This window comes from Lepisosteus oculatus, chromosome 2, assembly GCF_040954835.1.
Source record: "Lepisosteus oculatus isolate fLepOcu1 chromosome 2, fLepOcu1.hap2, whole genome shotgun sequence".
Classification (NCBI taxonomy): domain Eukaryota; kingdom Metazoa; phylum Chordata; class Actinopteri; order Semionotiformes; family Lepisosteidae; genus Lepisosteus; species Lepisosteus oculatus.
The window spans coordinates 68802123-68820026 of record NC_090697.1 but is presented as its reverse complement, the minus strand read 5'-3'; the positions used below and the strand labels follow the sequence as shown (position 1 = coordinate 68820026).

At 39.8% G+C, this 17904-nt stretch overlaps 1 long non-coding RNA gene and 1 other non-coding gene across 3 annotated transcripts in view; one reads left to right on the top strand and one right to left on the bottom strand.

The window, feature by feature from the left end:
• LOC107077370 (uncharacterized) overlaps positions 1–17904 on the bottom strand; it is a 79037-nt gene that overhangs the window by 60169 nt on the left and 964 nt on the right. The window contains exons 2-3 of one of the 2 annotated variants that reach the window (XR_011182926.1): positions 7927–8015; positions 7076–7336 (exon numbers count right to left, since the gene is read on the bottom strand). This is a non-coding gene — a long non-coding RNA (uncharacterized lncRNA). Of the gene's footprint in view, positions 1–7075; positions 7337–7926; positions 8016–17904 lie in introns of those variants that run through there. The other variant, XR_011182924.1, reaches the window with a different exon arrangement.
• On the top strand, positions 6748–6819 carry trnag-ucc (transfer RNA glycine (anticodon UCC)). The gene has a single exon. It is a non-coding gene; the product is annotated as a tRNA-Gly (tRNA).

Genomic DNA, 17904 nt, shown 5'->3' with positions numbered 1-17904 from the left:
GTGATAGAATGCAGTCAGGATGTTAATGTCCAATTCTTACTATTTCACACATATTATATACTGTAATAATGAAGATTAATCTCATATTGCAGCATTTTATTGTCGACATGCAACATGTGCATTTACCTCTCACTACTTCCCACACGTAAACAGGACACATGAACAGTGACTGCATTTCGCATGATCAACAACTGGACAATATTAATCTCTCTTCTTATCATTGTGCATAGCATGAACTATAACAGCAATACAGCAATCCTAATCATTCCTAAGTGTTCTTAAACTTCAATGAGTTTCTCAGATTTCAGGTGCCAGAAGAGGGTTTCCCTCTTATCTCGGACTGGTAGCGAAAACAATGTGTGGATTTAAAAAGCAAAGGAAAAGGCAGGGAAGTCCATTTGGCAAACAGGCTCTTTCCTGTTTTAAGTGATGCCTTACTGTAAACATTTTTAATAAGAGGGAAAGACTCTGAAAACAGATGTATGGTACCAACTAACTGAATATCCTTACATACCAGTATACCCTTCTATATACAGATTTGTACATGCATAGAGCACAGGGCCATACTCATCTGCACACTTTAAACCGTCTTTAAACAACAGGTGGTTTTCTGCTACAGACTCTACCCTCATGTATCTTTATAAAGGCTTTCCTTATGCCTCCTAAAACAATACAGATTCTCTCTATTGTAACTATAGATGCTGTGGTTACACACTTACATAATGGATTTGAATAATACTAGCAACCTACAATGCTCTCCTAGAGCAGGGGGAAGCACAAATTACAGCAAGGAGTGAGCAGAGCTCCTGGTGCTACTGTATATATACTATCACCAATGGTCTTTCACATAAAAAACAATACAAGAATTACTAACTGTATGGAGACTTGCTCCTTTTTACATCTGTAAAAAAAGCTTATGGCTGCACTGTTCTCACAACAGAAGCAGTACGTGTGAGTTGAAAGACACACACACACACACACACACACACACACACACACACACACACACACAATTCACTGTACTCCTAGTTACCTCCATCTACCCCAAGGATTGTCTGGTGTCACATTCAGAACAATCTGAAGATCTCACCTGGAGGCATAACAAAACCACGGCATGTTTCATGTATTAACTCCCACCCCCCCCAAAAGAAAAAAAAAAGGTATCATTTCAATTAGGTGGGAAAGAGAAAGGATGGGAACGCAGCCTCGGGCAAGGGATTGGGACAAAGCAGTCGCACCTCGGCCGACTGAAAGAGAGCTCTCTTCCCCTTTGTAGAAGAGGGCTGCCAACAGGCAGGAGAAACAAAAGGCTCAGTAATCTCTCTTGTAGGCTCACTGCCAAGACGTCACCCCCACCCCACTTCCAGCAACCCCCCGTGCACTGACATTGACACGACCCCCCCGCACCTCTCCAGTTGTCTCCACTGCTTCACCTGTCTCTTGTCTGCACCAGACCTGACGCACTATCACCTGCCACGGCGGGCAAGCAGTGAGAGAGGGAGGCAGAGTGTGAGAACGCCACTGCCGCAGTCAGCGATTGGGCGTGTGTACATGGGGAGGCAGGTCTTTCTCAATGAGCTGCGATGCCATCCCCTAACAGAGTGCTCTGGCCTCCAGTAATGAGCTCTACATAATAATGATAATGATAATAATAATAATGATAATGTTTCTTTATTAGCCCTATACAATTTCTTGCATTAGGAATGCGTCTTTTCGCATACCCCAGCTTTTTCTCCAGGGAGACACAGACACAGAGACAGGGAGAGAAGCTTGGGGTCAGAGCGCAAGGTCTGCCATTGTACGGCGCCCCTGGAGCAGTTGGGGTTAAGGGCCTTGCTCAGGGGCCCAACGGAGTAGGATTCCTCTGCCGGCCGCGGGATTTGAACTGGCAACCTTCCGGTCACAGACGCAGATCCTTAGCCACAGAGCCACCGCTCCGCCCAAGATACATTGAGAGACTTCGATGTTTGGCCAGACAACAGTGTAAAGTTAAGGGGACTGAAGAGAGCAGAGGACACTGACATGACTTTTAATAAGGCCTAACCCTACACAACACCTAACAAACTATAATTGTTGAGAAAAATAATGAACACCCTCCTTTCCTCCCATTCACTGTTTCGCACCCCTGCCTCCACTGTCTCACTGTCCTTGCAGCAGCTCCTTGGCACTTTCTGCCTGGCGGGAGAGTTGTGATGGCACTGCCCTGACTATGCCCAGGCTCAGATCCCCTCAAACTACTGTGTTTAGGCCCTGAGTGAAGTCTCAATCTGCTCACAAACTCAACTGCTCAAAGCAAAGATTTTGACTAAACTTTTTGATTAAGATGTGCGGCCTCAGATTTAAACTGCATTATAAACTTCAGTTCTAGTATCAGCAAACACCACTTGATGACCAGAGTCATCCTTCGGGCAAATATAATGACAACAAATTATTTGAAATGTTTAGTTTTCGTTAATGCAAGCTAACAGGATTAACAAATGATCTCATCAATGCAGAGATGATTTACGATGCTGAACTGCCCCACCGGCTATGCAAACACTTATTGCTTTAAGATGTGGTGCAAACATGGCTTATCAAGATACAGCTGGAAGCATGGTTAATGTATACCTAAACAACCATCCTCTGCACAGTTCCTGAGTTCCTACGTAAGTACACAAATATAAATGTCTGGTTTTAAACAGAGAACACTACGAGGAGATCAGATACAAGTATTCAAAATCTTATATCATATTACTTCAGAAGGAACAGTAAAACAAACTAGAGCACACAAGGGGAAACTATGTGGATGTGCATGAGAACAGAAGGCACTTCTCTACCCAGGGGGTTGTGGGAGTATGGAACAAGCGACCCAGCCATGTTGTTTAAACTGTTGGTCTAGCTCCTTTCAAGAAACAGCTGGATGAGGTCCTTGGGTCAACTACCTACTAACTGCCTAACAGGGCAGATGGTCTGAATGGCTTCAACTCGTTTGGGATCTTTCTTATATTCTTAGGATACCAAGACTTCCTGCTACATAATTGGGTAATTGAGTAAAATATCTGCTGTTTTCTGCTGATTTGCAACTAGTTATGTCCTATTCCCTCAGTACATGGCCAATCCACATTTTTATCAACTTCCTCTACACTTTTGTATTTCATTTATATGATGTATTCACAGATGTTTTTGCTTGTGACCGATTGCTTTGAAGTGAAAAAAACATTTAGATTTCCAAAACGTGTCTGTTATTTTCTATTTTCAGTGAAAAGTTCAGTACAAATGAATATTTAAAAATACATATGTATTTGTATAAACATGAATTACCCATGCCAGATTTAAATTATTAGTCTGCATATATAGTAGTTCCATCTGAGCCAACTGTGAATTGGTTCACCAGCAAAAAATAAGTCAGATGTTAACACATTTACATTTTACTTTTAAGATCTAGATGCATCCTGTCGGTGCACTGCTGTCCACTTCTCTTTATTCCTGAAATGGCTTTTATTGATTTTTGTCTCCAGACAATAAATCTATTTATTAAAAAAAATCTGAATTTTGCAGCAAAAAGTTTAAATTATTAAATTAATTATTATTTTTTTGTAGTGGTAACCAACGTTCTGAAAACTAAAAGTTAAAGACAGTTATTTTGGTTTGACGCACATTTTCCGTGTAGCTGTGTCTTTAAGAGGAAATGTCAGCAAGTAAACCAGACAGGACTTGCATATTCATTCTGAGAATTACAACAGACTTAAAACAGCCTGTCCTGTATTTTTTCTTCTCATCCCTGCCATGTGTGGCTCAGATTCAGAGCTTGGAACCCATGCTAAATTTATAAAGGCTTTAATGACAGGTTAACTGAGATGTGTTTCAGCTGGAATGATATTACCCTTTTTTTAGCTAAATTTTTACAGCCTATGCTGACAACTTAATAACCCATCCAGAGAAAGGTCTAGGAGACAGTTTAAACATTGTGGGTTGCTCCTGAAAGGCATCTGAAAGACAGCCTTGTGTGTGTCTATCTGGGTGCACAGTATATACATTGTCACTGATTGTCAGGGTTCATGTACATGTAGACATACAGTGGCTCCAGAAAATATTAATCCCACAACTGATTTGGAAGTCACTAAGTAATACACATTACCATGCTGTACTTTTTATGGCATTTTTTAAAGCGGTATTTATGGTTCATTTCTTTCCTGATTTCCTTTTTTCTGTGGCTTCTGAATTGATCTGTACACATGGCCAGTATACAGTTATTTACTATAAATACTTTGGTGAGTCCTAAGAAAAAAACTGCAAAGTTATTCAGCACTATGTTAACTCCTTGAAAAGGAAGTTAATACATGTACTGTGGTGCTCTGTGCTTTCAAGGGGTTTAATTGCAGCACACAAATGTATTGGTAAAATTATAATATAAGTAGTTATAATTCTTCTCTGAAGCATTAAAAGACAATATAAGCTGTATGTCATACTCTGATTAATATATTAAGGGAGCAATGCCCGGGTGACCTCTACAGAACAGGTACCCAAAGTAGTTAGGCAGAGGTCAGCATTTTGCATTTCTGCAACGTCCGACAATTAAAAAAGGGGAAAAAAAGCAGTTCTGGTTTTACATTGTAATCACAGGACACCAGCAAAAAAAATGAATCAGAAGAACAGAGACTATTCTAAAGACAGAGACAATTCTATAAAGGGCAAGATGGATTTATATGTTACAGTTGCTTCTGAAGTGACAGTATTAAAAAAAAGTTTCACCGTAGTGGTAGGCCTGGCAAAGCTGAAGAAATACAACCTAAAATAGAAAAAAGAATGACCATTAAAGACCTTTGAAAAAACTCAGCAACATTACCAGTTCCTTGCTTACTACTACTACATATATCTCCCACCCTGGTGTTGTCAATGCAGAGTAAACTATAAGGTTATTTGTTGACCTAGCTGAAAGGCAAGACATTCCCAATAATTAAAACTAAATTACGAAGGCCACTGGTAGGCTACTCCTGAATGTGATAAACATTTTAATTAAACTAAACTAGGGCTATTTATCACTGTGCCGCAACAAAGCCAGGGATCACACAAAAGTACTGATGAAAGGAAAACACTTCCTAGTCTCTGGCATGGTGTTTACCTTGAGGACGTCTGTGTTTTCTACCTCAGAGGGTGATGCCTTTCTGAAGCAGCTGGTGGGGAGAAGGGAGGAGGACCAAGTCCTTGCTTCTTATTTAAAATCACACATTCGATCAAAAAAATGCCACACACCCACGCAAACAGTACGCACCCACATACATGTACACAGTGTATACGCATTTATATGGGGCAACTATGAATTAATCTCAGAAGCACTAACTAAGTACACATGGGGTTATGAAAAAGACGTCTGCAGATTTCACACATTTTGACAGTCTGTGTGGTGTCACCTTTCCTATTTGGTCACACGTGAGCACATTTAATTGTGCTAAAGTAATTGTTACAACTTCAGCTATACTAGTTACAGAATGCATCACAGTATTTGTGGGGAAGGAGTTACAGTCCAAGATAGTAAGATTAAGTGCTAGTGTTGTACAAGGAAGTGCAATACAATGGCGGTAGCCAGAGTTTAGAGTACTCAAACACAGAGAGCCAGTTAACTACTCCCTCCCCCTCTCTCCTGTCCTTCATCACAACACATAACATATTATACTGACTGCCATTCGCAATCACATCTTAATATCCCCGGCAAGTTAGAATCTGTGTAAAACAAAACACGATAAGAAAAAAAACACACAAAATTAAATAATAATACAAAAAATCCTCCTTCCATCATCTCCTGTTCTGTCAAATCATTTCCACCAAATCCTTTTTGATACGACATCACAGAACCCAAGTAGAGAAGCTAATCCTTCACATTCTATCACTGTAACCCTTTTATTTTGTCTCCTCCACATTAGCCAGCCTTATTTGCTGATAAAATCTGCCAGCCAACGCAAGCCTCTGTGGATCACACATCAAAAAGCCAAGATCCCCCCCGAGGTAAGAGCATGTCAAAATAATGTGCCTCTGTATCTCTGTGTGGCAGCATCATTTAAAACTTAATTTGATTTTCACTTCGTTAAACGGTGTTTATGGCACAACAAAGCCAGAACTTTTTTTTTTAGAAAAAAAAAACAGGACTTACTGAAGAAAACCTGGCATTAGGTATTGACAGAGAATAAGTGTTGTCTTGCCAAACACGAAGCAAAGAGACTTGGTTAAAATAGTTTTTTTTTCTTAATATGAACGGAAAGGCTGCTCAAGAGGTGTCTGTTAATCCACATTCCCAGTATGGACAATACAGTTTCGTTTAGGCAAGGGGAGGAACATTTTCACATCCCCCACACCTCCAGAAGAACCTCATGGTAGTTTATTTTGTTTAGAACATCAATATAATATGACACATTTTATAGGTCTCTTAACTAGCTGGTAATATTAAGCCTTTGTCATTTTGTCAACAACAATAACTATGATGTTAACAACAGAAGTCACTATTGAATTGAAATATTCTGTATGGAATACATACACTGATTTACTGTTTTACTATCAAGGAAAAAATAAACACCAAATGAATGATGTAAAACCCATTGGCCAAGCTTACCTTGATGCGACCCAACAACAAGTTCCAAAACATTTGTTCAGGATCACTTTGCAAAATGACTCCAAAGAAATAAACGTCAATATTCACAATTCATTACCATTAAAGTAGTTGGACTAAAAAGAGCTCACCTCCCTACCTTCATGAGGATGATATTTAAATTGTGTGCATTGGTGGTATAGTGGTGAGCATAGCTGCCTTCCAAGCAGTTGACCCGGGTTCGATTCCTGGCCAATGCATTGGCGAACCTTTTTTAGGTGATGTGTTCTGGCGCAATATGGCTGCCGTCGCATCATCCAGGTGGATGCTGCACATTGGTGGTGGTGGAGGGGAGTCCCCATTACCTGTGAAGCGCTTTGAGTGGAGTGTCCAGAAAGTGTAAGCAATTATTATTATTATTATTAAAAATGCATTCACAAAGCACTCAGCTTTGAGTTATTTTTTAAACTCTTGGAAATAACATATTTTATTGCTTTCCTTTCTGTGTTAATTTTAGGCATTAACGATAAACCACAGAGAGGAGCATCAGACAGTCATGGCAGAAAATGGTACTTTCTGCAGCTTTACATTGTGAGGAAAACACTGAACCATAGCTCTAATAATTCCACTTGCAAAAAATATTTTCCACACCAATTAAATTCAAAATAGACAGGTTTTCACATTTTTGTCCTTCTGTTTTCTTGGTTGTCAAGAAATGTGACAACCAGAAGCCTTCTGGATAAAAAACATGGATGTTTGTGAGGCAAAGTCTTCATCCTATTAGGAAATACATAAAGGAAACTGAATAGTACTCATCAGAAAGATGGTTTTACGGCAGTATAGGAGGGTAAGAAAGTGCACATTTTTCAAGTTTACCATTAAAACACGTCTGCCTTCACAGGTTGCACTGCAATGCGGTTAGGGGACTGTACTTGAGCCCAGAGGGTTGTGGGTTTGAGCCTTTTGTACCCTTTGGCAAGATACTGTTCTCCACTCAAATTGCTCCAGTTAAAGCCCTGCTGTATAAATGGGAACTCTCCACGCAATCGTTGTACATGAAAATTTGTTCTCAACTGACTTATCTAGTTTAAAAAAGGATTTAAAAAAAAGCCTGTTTCTTGCAGGCAAGCAACATAGTTTAGAGTATGGCCTATTCTGTCTGTCAGCTCTTCGCCAGAGCTAGTGAATGTGCTACCACATTGAAAAAGATTTCCTTTATTCTGATCCCAAACCCATAAATGTGTGTTCCAGGAAGCATCGTTAGATAAATCCCCAAATCACCTGTAGCCTTAAGGATCACAAACCTTAATAAGTGCTCTACCCTTTTTATTTAGCTTCATAATCCTAGAGTAATTTTCAGTACTTACCAACTGACACATGTTCTTCAGCACACAAAGAATGAATGACACGTCAAGGCAATTAGGGGATCAGAGGGTTCAAAGATACTAGGCCAAGCCTAAAGGAGAAAAGGCACAACAGAAACATGTTTAAAAGGAAAAATATCCTGGGAAGGCATTGTGGATAATTATACAGCAAGAGCATCACAATGAAAGGGAGAATTATTATAGCTTCTAATAGGTAAACTACATCAATGCAAATAAAAGCACTGAGTAAAGAAAAAAAGATTTTCACACACATCTCTTTAATTATGTCTTCATTAAAATATATAAATAATGACCTGGTTAATTGGAAATAACCATATTAGCCTCTGTGATTCACAAAATGTATTTTTATGGGCTGTTCGGAATTTGCAAAGGCTCCTACTCTAGTCTTAGGGTTTTCTTTCGAGCAGCTTTATGGACTCATTTAGACACTTTGCTTTCAGAAACTATACTTACATCTAATTACAGCATACGCGACTTTCCAATCCATCCGAAACCTAAGTGAATCATCCCAGGCACTTTTGGCCTGAACAGGTATGTCTTAAAGCAGGGGGCTGCTTTTGTGAAATTAAACAGGCATGCATGTTGCAACAGGGCAGTAAAATGTCAGGGCAGAGGTGATTGTGAAGAGGATTAGAACTGATCTGGAATTTGTCCTCCACTCTTGTCAATCACCAGACAGAGCAGTGACAGCCCTTTCTGACAAGGCAGGGTCTGTAATGTATCATGAATACACGGCAAACACTATCGCACTGGTCCCCGCTTCAGGCCTCGAAACAGTTCTGGCCATTATGCTTCTTCTGACAGCACACCTCACCCATTTACACCAACGAAATCTGCCAGCACTCAGAACAGGCCTGTGATGGTGGAGGAGGGGGTTGAGGAAGGGTGAGGAAGTCAGTAACAAAGAAAGTTCTAAGGCTCTCGGGCAAGATAAACCAGGTTAATGGATTTCTTTTCATGCCGTAATTGCATTTTTGCTTAATTTAACCTTTTAAGAAATGCAGTAACACGACCAGATGACGTCTAAAAGCCCAGCAGCTCATTAACCGAAAACACCATATAATCCACTGTATAGCGGATCAATCGTTAATTTAAAATTTCATAGGTGCAGTAAACGCGATGAACATGTTTCAACAATGTCAAAATGAATGAGTTGAATGGCTCACAGACACGCAAAGAAGGCCAAGAACCCTGCATGAAAATAACTGTTGCATGTGGTAAAACATGGGTTTGTGTCTGTGTAGCAAAACAATCGCTTCTAGTTGATTATTTTGGGCTCTTTTTTCTGGAAGCACATTTCTTAAATGCCTGGTTTATTTAGTCCCTCCGAACTAGTGAGTTTACCGAGTTTACTAGTGAGTTTACAGAGTACTAGTGAGTTTACAGAGAAAAAGCACTTCTTATTTTTTTACATTACAGATTGGCAGTCACTGTTCTTGAAAAGAGCAGAAAAGGCTCCTGTAATAATCATAAAATCATAAAAATCTAAGATTTCAAAGGACTGCAAATGCAAAACGCAGAAACTCTTGTTTTAAAAGGCATTAAGATAAAGCTGATGCTTTGTGTTCCCATATAACAGCAAAACTGAGAATGGGTGGTTTCTCAACTTTCTTTCATTGATATTTGCTTGGAAATTTTTGGCTTCTTCTAAAAAAAGGTTCTTTAGAACCTTGTGCTTTGTAGATAAGTTGCCTAGTGAACAAAAGAACGAGCTATTTTCTTTCAAACTTTTCTTAAGCTTTAATCAGATAGTTCTGAAAAAAAAACAGATAACTCTACTAAACTTTTGTTTTTCAGATATACATTTACCATGCTCTATGGCTGTAATATGACTGTAAAACACTTTGCAGATTGGGATCGTCACACAAAGGCTCTCCCTGAAAAAGAAACAAACAGAAGACTTCCCAGATCTGACCTTAGTTTAGTCTAGCCATAGGTTTGTAGGCTGCATTAAGGGTCTGAAGTCCTAATTTGATTCAGAAAGACTGAAAGAATTCCAGGCAAGATAAGAGAAACTATGTTATCTCTAGTGCAGTCCAAACCATGATTTAGATATGGTGTCTGAACCCTTAACATCTCCATAATAGTTCAGTCCACACTAGATTGTCTGAATTCAGTGCCATACCAGAACCAGTCCAAAGCAGGGAAACTTGTAGCCCTCTCATCCCAAAGAGAACAGGAGGTCCTCCCCTCTGGTCCAGATGAGCCATAAGCATTCTGGTACACAGTGATCAAGTTGACCCATTGTCATTGCACCAATCCTAAAATTTCTGAAAACATTTTGTAACATAACATGTGTTTTTGATTTCTGATACTCAATCAGCTTGGTTTCTTTACATCTTGGGTAACAGCTGCCACTCCTGGAAGGGGAGCGTGTGAAAGGGCAGATGAGCACAATTCGCCCCGCCCACCCATCTCCCAGCTTGCCAGCTTTGCAGCACCTGACAAGCACACTGGATCACAGATCCAACACGAGCTCAGTAAAATCTGACTTGCTGCTCACTGGGACCAGTTTGTTTCTTTTTACTCTCTTCACTTTAATGTTCACAAGAGCATTTTCAGGGTCATACAGTACAGTAGTTTTCTTCTACCTATTTTGTCTCCTCTTTCACTCTATCATGTTATCTCTATCCCTTTTTCCGACCTCTCTGACCCTCTTTATTCTGTATATTCAGCAGCCAGCTTGTTCATGTAAGTGCAATTGATTTCATAATGATTTACTGCATTTATATATATATATGCTGGGCAAAAAAAGTTTCATAAGTTAAAACACACAGTTATTTTGTTCTGTGCACTTCCGACTTTATTATGCTTGATCTTTTTTTATTTTATTTTATTGCTTTCTTTATGTACAAGCAATGTACCGGGAATCAAAAGAAACTATCACTTTTAACTGTAAGAAGTTCACAAAGTTATATATGTTATTTTTCATCAAATTCCTGAGGTCCTAGACACACATACCTATTCACTGGTCTCTGAGCCCTAGTTACAACATGTTGTCCAAATTCAATCCATAAATGTTCAATAGGCCCAACGTCTGGCTAGCAGGGTATCCTCAGTCTAAAGGTCACATTCTGATCCTACAAGAAATCTGCTTTCACATGAGCAGCACGAGGACAGTCAGAGTCTGGAATGGTGTCACATCACAGTCAATCCACAGAAAAGGCAGCTAGTGAGGTCCCAGGAATTGATCAATATAGCACCTTGCAGTCAGGCTGCAATCAATCACTACAAGTGGAATGTTATGGAGAACACAGAGGGAACAGAAGAGGTGCTCATGCAGATCTCCATCCTTGAGTGTGAAGATCACACTGGCTGTGCGATATCCTGTCCCCAGAAACACAACCCAGATCCTGAGACCCAGTCAGAGAATGACGTGGAAAATGTGGTTCTTTGAGTGCAGTATGCGTCTTGCTTCAGTCTACAGCTCCATAATAAATTAATTAATTGCCTTTCTATAGTGCTTTTCATCCCAAAGTGTTTTATACTTCATCTACCAGTGTGATTAATTTCAATCTCCACCTGGATGACCAGCAGCCCCCCTACATAGCAGCTCGCGTAGGGAAGAAAACAAATTTCACCAGCTGAATCAAGGGGTAACGGTACATATGCCAGAATGTAACAAGTAGTCAGTCCTGCCCAGACCATCATACTTGGAAAATCTCACTAAATTTTGCAAAAGTGTTGTGATTTGTGGTCTTCGAGATCATGACCTATCGTTGACGTAATGTCTTAGGCTATAACATCTTGCCAAATTAGAAACTGCTGGCTGTGAACAGATGGAAAATGGCTCTGCATTTATTTAATCCTGTCTCCAACATACAGTACCAATGACACAAAAGTGTTATTCTCTTGACAAGTTGAGTGTATCGGTTACTGTCTGTGTTTCTCTTTCTTGACATTCAACAGGTTAAATCACCTCATTGCACGTGCCCAATCAACTCTCTCACTACTGATCTGGTCATTATGCAGTTACTCAAGTGTATCACGGTCTGTCACAAATGATCAATTACTCACAATGTTAAAAAAAAAACATTTAATCAATATCCACATTTTGCATACTTTATTTTTCTAAAAACATACATGAATATATACAGTGTTCAGTATATTTATACTAAGAAGCATTAGAAACCCAACAAATGTTATTGGTTCCAATATTTAATCGTTGCATTTTTAAATCCTCTCTGCAAACATACAGCCCTATAAAAATCCTTTCTAAAGATCTTGCTCAGAAAAGGCATGTAAACATGCTGCCAGGGAAATTTCTTTGTACTTCACTACAACTCAAGCCAAAGAGGATAACACTAGATCAAACATTATATTAACGGCTTTATTTATAGAGGCCCAGCTTGTAGTTACACCTCTGTTTTGTATTAAGTATATGTTATTTCTCAGAGTTCAGTCAAATTAAATGAAACCTTCTGTTTGATAAACATCAAATGAGTGCAAAATCAAAGTTCTTGGTATTCCAAGCTCTTATCAAATGAAATACCATGCAAAGGCATCAGAGGTGGCAACTTCAATGGAAAAATACAGGGCTGAATTCAGGAAAACATTAACCTTTCAAGTCTTTATTTGGTAAGAAACACAACCAACAAACATATACCTCCCTTGCATAACTGCTGTCCAATTATGAACATTTGGCATGTTTAGAGCTGTGGACCAGGTCACGTTTGGTAAACTATGTTGATTTTAAGTTTCACTGCTTATAAACCAAAGCCTTGTAAAGCACTGGAATGGACAGCAGTTAATGATATTAGGGGTAATGTAGTATACAACAGCAAAAAGATTACTGTTCAAAGACAGTAATGTCAGCAGAGGGGGAAAGAATGTGCAGTCTCAGTTTTTCCGGTTTGAGAGCAGGATGCAGAGGAGAGGTGTAAGCACAACCAGAATGAGGCAGGGCTTGGGGCAGAAAAATGGAGACCGCCTGTGAATGTACTGAACAGACTCAGAACTCCACATATGGGAGTGCATGTTTCAGTGTGACTTTTGAATTTGGAGGCATTGTGATTTATGTCTGGCAAACTTTGATCTTCTAAAAGGCTTTAAGATTTACACGACAATAATTCTCCTGGCCTGCGCTTAAATAAATGATGTGCTGGTGGCAACCATCCAGGATAGATTTTAATAGACTGCTTCAAATACAGAGGAGAGAGAGCAGCTTTGGAAGAAAAGACTCACACAAGAAGCCCCATATGCATTTGATGAGGAGTTATACAGGACAGCCATTGAGGTTATGAAGAAAGAGGAATTGAAGAGGCCTGAAGGAAATAAAGCAATTGTACCTCCATTAGTTTCTTTATGTGAATAATAAAAAACAAGGTCAAATTAATCCCATGGATACGATCCTGATTTAAAAAAGATACAGAAAAACAAATTGTCTTAGTATACATTTGTTGTGGTATCTATCTTTGATTGTGTGGTGCAAGTTTAAGGATTGGCACGGCACAGTGCAAGATATGAGTTGTGTTCCTACACATAACCTTTGACCGTGTGTGTGTGGACTTTGACAGCACGCATGTGTATCTGTGCTTGGAAATGCTGGTGCAAGCACATGTGAATATGAAGCCGTTTGTGTGTGGGTGTAGTAGTGAATGTGGGTAATCGTGTCTGTAAAAGTGTCTCTTTGTGTAGTGGGGTGTGTGTGCGTGTCTTTGTGAATCTGGGCGATTGCCTGCATCGAATGATGACCTCCAGTACTTCAAAGAGGAATCTCCCGTCTTGGGCGCGGTTGGTAATGACAGGCCTCTGACAGAGACACCTGTACTGAGGTGTTCCTGACACTCCCACTGTGCCCATCAGTATCTGAATACAGAGGGAAAGCATTCCCCCACACTGTCTGAGACACCTACAGCCAGATCAACAAACAGTTTTAGTATGGGAACATGACACCCTATTTATTATCCAGTGAAACATTTCCCAAACAACAAAACTGCTTGCATATTAAAACCAGAAAGAATAATGTAATGAAAAACATTCCCAGTCAAGGGGCAAATAATTATAAGAAAATATGTTCTCGGGAATAGTTTTACATTTCACATTTTTATTAATTTTCCCCTCACCCTGTTTCGTTTTGACAGAATTAAAGACTATTTCTCTATTTACAGGATCTTAGTTCCTAATTTGTACATTTTACTACTCACTAAATTTAGAAATAAAGAAGTGATTTTCCTCAACTGAAAAAAGGTAGTGACAAATCTCAGATTTACAGTAAGCCGTGATTTTTTTGTACAATCATCCATCCATTCTTTTTCTAACTCTCCAATACAGGATCGCGGGGGAGGAGAAGCCTATCCCAGCAAGCCAAGGGCAGAAGGCAGGATACACCCTGGACAGGACGCCAGTCCATCACAGGGTACACTCACACTCACGCCAGGGCCAATCTTCCCAGAAGCCAATTAACTAACCAGCACATCTTTGGACTGTGGGAGGAAACTGGAGCAGCAGGAGGAAACCCAGACGAACATGGGGAGAACAACTTTCTCTTTGTACAATCATATGTATTAAAAATGATTATTTACAAAAATAAAAACACATCAGAAGACTTTGGACAACTTTTTCCACTAAGAAAAAAATACCCTTATAGCCAACTAGTGAGCCCGCACTGCAATTTGTGGCACTTACTGAACACATAGAATAAGAAACCTTGTCATTTTATTACATATGCTAGGAGCTTTGAAATCATAGGCTCTGTGAGCTCATAAAGACGGTCATCTGGAATGAATAATAAATATTAACTTTGTACTTTTGTCCCTGTGGTTTTGATATCCACACTGAAGACAGAAAGGACTTTAATTCTTCAGTGGACTAATAAGACCCGCAGAGCTGCTGTATGATATACTCAACCTGCTGCATAGATTCTGTGACAGTGTCAGACTGATTATAAACAGGAAGACAGACTCAAGAGAAGACACCCAACAGTCCTCACTGGCATAGCCAAAAAGTCATGAACGACCCCCTTTAAAATTAGAATTTAAACCCGGTAAAAAAAAATGGAAACCTCAACAGCTCCGAGTGTCTTTCTTTCCTGCTTTCTCCTCTCTCTCTTTTACAACAGAGACTGCCTGTCAGGCAAGAATGCCTCTCCAGCTGTTTCCCTGGAATGGATGACCGTCGCCAGGCTATAGATTTGGTTTTAATAACAGTTAGCACAAACACTGCAAATTTACGGCTGCAAGTGAGAGTTTTTGAAAAGACGTCCAACTTCACCAGGGCTATAATTTTTTCTTTCTTTCTCTCTCTCTCTTCATCCCTCGACACCACAGCAGCTGTTTGCACTCAGCTTAGACCTGACATGGTACTTTGAAATAGCAATCACTGTATTTATATGGTAGGGAGGACTCATAAATGTGTCAGTGGAGGAATATACGACACCGTATTTCACATTTTTTCTATTTTAAAACAGTGAGTTATGACTACAGAAATGTGTACCCATTAAAGGTGATATGATGTATTTTCTGCCTTGTTCAGTAGCTCATTCATCAACCCAGACAATAAAGAAAACTGCACTTACTTCTTCCCCCTCTCTCTCTCTCCCTCTCCCTCACTCTCTCTCTCCTCCTGTCGTCCGTAATTTATGATGCCCCCAGCACGGTAACCTTTTGGCAGGCACTGCAGAAACAGCTTGCACTGTTAGCAACTAAATAACCTTTTATAAGGTTTTAAATGCGCTGCTACAGTCTCAATGCACTCGCAGGGATCGATTCGGTGGCGAGGATGGCGCGAGGCACAGGAAAGAAGGGAAAGCGGGGAGAAAAATTGTGCAGCCGAAAGATGAGGATAGAAAAAAAAGAGAGAGAAAAGAACAGGCCTGAAAGGGGCTTGGAAGCAAACATGATCTATAGTCCGATCAATAAAACCATATAGATTGTTAGGGGATGTTGTTAATGATTTTTGCTAGACATCATCTTTCACCGCGCTGTTCTTTGTCTTGTTCTGTTGTAGGCAGTAAGAGGATTAATTGACCTGACGAAGCAGTGGCTGGGGGCTGCTGGGGAATATTTTCGTGTGACACTATCCAATGCTTGCAGAAATTTACTGTGGCACAAAGGTCTAGGTGAAGCAGCGAGCTGTTTCACTTTCTAGGGCAAGAGCAATCAAGGGCTTCTGCAGCAGGTTTTCTTTTTAATTACACTGGTTTATGAATTCCTTTCTTTGCCGGTGGAAATCCTATACCTTCTCAGAGAACAAACCGGGCCCTGTCACACTGATGCTCATGTCTTATTCATTGTTTATGGTGGTTGCAGATGAGTGCTCTTCTCTAAAAATGCCAACCCCTTTAACCTGATTATCTGCTTATTAGGATATCAGTAGCAATCACACAACTCTGAAAGAGAGCTGCAGACGAGTTACCATCAACAGTGTAGCACATTTCTAATAAAATATCAGAAATTGATCTGCAATTTACATTTGTGGATTTATTAAGTTAGGATTTTTGAAAAATGAGACACCAAATATGGTCTTACATTAAGTGTCACATTTGTGGCCATGTTTGTCTAAGAGCACGTGGTTTTATGACGCATATATAACTCCATATGATAAAGATTGACATATTTTGTAAGGATTTTACTTATATGAAAATGAAAATACAAACGCTTTTATACGTAGCTGTCCATGCAACGACTGTGTCTTCAAACGATTTGCCAGCATGTTTTATATCAAAGTCTACAATGCAGAGAAAGGGCTTTCAGACCTTGTTTTATGTCTTAAAGCAGTGAGTCAGTCTTGTTTTCAATATCAACATTATTTAAAGTCGTTACCGGATGTTTTAAACAACGTATTACGTTATTAAGCAACAACTCACTTAGTGAGTGAATAAGTGTTTATTATTCCTAAATTTACAAACAAATAAAACGCAGTTTTGTTATTTAACTACCTACACTCTGCCCTTAAGAGCAATCTTTGGCTACTTTGTAAGCTGACCTCATGTAAGAATCAAAATAGAGTGACGACGTGTACAGACTTACCTATCACATTGAATAGACGGCTAGGTACGTAGCGACGCAACCTCCCCCTCCTCGCCCCGTTCCGATGACGTGGCACGACCACGAGCTCCCAAAGCGCTCGCCAAGCTCGCGCACCTCTCAAGCCTTAAAGCGCCGGTGCGCGCACCCCGCTGGCCGCGTGACCGAGAGAGTGGGTTTCAGCGTCCAAGATTCAGTGTAGAAACCCCAAGTGGAAAGTGCGTGGGGGGTGGTCCCCTCTGCGGATTTATTAATACACAAACTCATATACATAATTCACGCTCCATTGAAAAGGAAATGTTTCCTGTTTTCAGCCTAATTAAGCAGTCCCTGATTTATTGCCGGGACACCGACACAGTCGGGTCCCAACCCAAGGAAAAGAAACCTAAGGCGCCCTTTCAGCTCATGAAACGGGGCCTTTCTTAGCCCTAAAAAAATGAAATGCACACATAAAATAATATATACACAGCATATCAACGGATAGTTCATACAGGGCCAAGGAAGGAGAAAAGATTATATTATCGTTATAGGCTTTCATCTTTTATCTGGAGTGAATTCCAAGCCAACATTAACAAGAAACAAGGTAGGTCGTTATTCTTTAGTACAGCCGACAGCCCTCCTCAGACTGCAGTCAGCCACCATGTTATTTATATCACTTTTGTGTATTTAAAGAGTTTTGCTTTGGAACGAAACTGCCAAACGACAATAAAAAAAAGAAAGCAAGAGCAAAAAATCTATATAGAGAGAGAACATTAATCATCTTTTATATGGTATAATCCTAATAAATATAATCCCCAAAAAATGTTGTTAATGAAGCTTAATTCTGCTCTGGAAAGCATTTTTCCAAGCATTCTTAATAAATCCAACGTGTATATAAATTACGACCTTGGCAGCTATCAGGTTGCCTTTCGTTTTAAGCACGTTTCATTTTCTATATGAGCTGTAACTGCAAAAAGAGCAGCTCTTTGAGAAGCGTCTTATACAATCTTCCGTG